This window comes from Apodemus sylvaticus, chromosome 3 (assembly GCF_947179515.1).
Source record: "Apodemus sylvaticus chromosome 3, mApoSyl1.1, whole genome shotgun sequence".
NCBI classification, from domain to species: Eukaryota; Metazoa; Chordata; class Mammalia; order Rodentia; family Muridae; genus Apodemus; species Apodemus sylvaticus.
The window spans coordinates 136,100,795-136,102,901 of NC_067474.1; the positions used below are offsets into that span (position 1 = coordinate 136,100,795).

General features: G+C 46.4%; 1 non-coding gene across 1 annotated transcript; it reads left to right on the forward strand.

Annotated features, from left to right (window-relative positions):
* The first annotated feature begins 231 nt into the window (after positions 1–231).
* Positions 232–362, forward strand: LOC127681946 (small nucleolar RNA SNORA17). The gene has a single exon (XR_007977284.1). It is a non-coding gene; the product is annotated as a small nucleolar RNA SNORA17 (small nucleolar RNA).
* The last annotated feature ends 1,745 nt before the right edge of the window (positions 363–2,107 follow it).

The following is a 2,107-nucleotide window of genomic DNA, read 5'->3' on the forward strand; positions in this document are numbered from 1 at the left end:
AATTCAGATCTTTCTTCCTCTGTCCCTCAAAACCTGGAATTTAAGGCATGTATCAATACATTCAGATTCTTCAGCTACCTGTACAAATATTTTGATCAAACCCTGGAATCAAGGTTTCCAATAAATAGTATATTTCTAAACCTGAGTTGGGTTCTTGTGTTAATTTTGAACTATTATTTTCTGTACTCTGGGCAATATATCAGATGGATACAGGCTAGAAATGAGAACAATCCTGTCTCTAGGGGTGTTTCAGTTGTGGCTGCTATATCCCAGTATGTCAGTAGGTGGCAGAGAGGAGAGAAGCTATGTCTAAGCTCAGTGTTCTGACATGTAAACATCTGAATGATTATTTTCCTAACATTCCCTGAAAAGAGCCAGTCCGAGATTACCAGTAGTCTGGTGGCATGCATTTGCACAAAGGCTCTCAGGGTGGGTAGCAAGTCATACACCAATTCCACCAGGTATCCTGGTCCTTAGATGAGCCCTGGTGAGGAGTTTGAGATGATCACCAATCCAATGGTGTACAGGCCTAGTAGGGCAGACCATAACCAAGATAACCTTTGCTTGAGTGGGTTTTAGCACTCCTGAGACCACTCTTGAGATGAGCACAGACACTCACAGACATTGGTCTCTACTCTGAGGATCAAGTATAGGGTGGAGATATGGTAGAGAATGAGAAACAGAAGGATGTGGTCACAATGAAGGGAGACAGTACTGGAGACGCAAGAGTAGACAGGGACAGCCTCATGTCAGTAGCCAGTGCTGTCATCTGTGCCCATGGTGGTGGTGCGGCATGTCTGTGTCTGTGGCCCTGAGCACTAGGGTCTGTTTTCCCTAACATAGGGACATGTTGATGTCTGAGAACTATGTAGAATTGGCCCCACTCCTCACTTGGGCATTGTAGGAGAGCTGGCCCTGGGGACATGAAAATAAGAGAGCTGACTTTACTCCATACAGCTGCTATACTGAGAAGAGTGGGAGAGCAGGCCTAGCACATTGCAGGAGGTGTAGGTGAGCAGACCATGAGGATATGAACATGGGAGGGTTGACCCTGCTACTTATCTCCCACATAGTTGTGTGAGCACGGGAGTGATACCCTCCTCCCCATTTCCTACTCACCACCTGCAGCAGGTGGGTGACCTTGCCCTGATGATGTCAGGGCAAGAGAGATGACCCTGCCCTTTATGTACTTTGGTGCTCAGGAGTGTGGGCCCTTCATCTTGTTTGGACAGTACAGGAGAGCTGACCCTGGATGTGGGGTTGGTGGAGAGCTGGCCCTGTCTCTTTTCGGCTGTGCAATAGTGTGGAAGAGGTAGAGACACCCTCATTCTCTCTCTAGTCCCTCCCCACCTATGGCAGGCAGGATAGCTGGCTTTGTGTTCATGAGAGTAGAAGAACTGTCATGTCTCTCACAGGCTGGAAAACTCAGAAGAATGGATGACCCTTAACATTATCTGGGCAACAGGGTAGATCTGGCCCTGGTTGAGAAGGTTGCAAGTAAAGTGGCCTGAGTGTATGAGGGCAGGAGATCCATAGGAATGAGCAGCTCAGATCTCTCCGGCTCAGATCCAGGGCTCTGAATTGGCCCAACAGCTATGCCACCCATAAACTACTTATGTGCGCAAAGGGGCCAGTTCTACAGATCCAACAGTACAATATCTCCAAGTTACAGGGCATCAACTGTATAACTTAAAAAGTCCCAGTGACGTTTCAGTATTGATAGACTAGTAAAATCCAGAGGTCTCATTCCAGATCAAAGAGTCATTGCAATGAACATTTGAAAGCAAAGAAGTGTGGGGAAATGTGTGTACTCTGGAACACACTGTGACCCACTACACCTCCCACAATGAAATTTTTTTCATTTGTTGGAGTGAAGGTTGCAAGGGAGGAGGGTGTGCATGACAGAACAGGAGATGAGTGGGGTTTGGCTACATGATGTGAAATTCACTGAGAACCAATAAAAAGCTATCTTTTCAAAAGAAATAAGTACAGGGAGGGTGGGGAGGAAAGAATTGTATGATAGGTCAAAGAGAAATCTCAGTTGTTGGGACCTGAGGTTGTTAGTTAAGTTCTACAGGTCTTCACTTTGATTCCTAGTACTGAACTG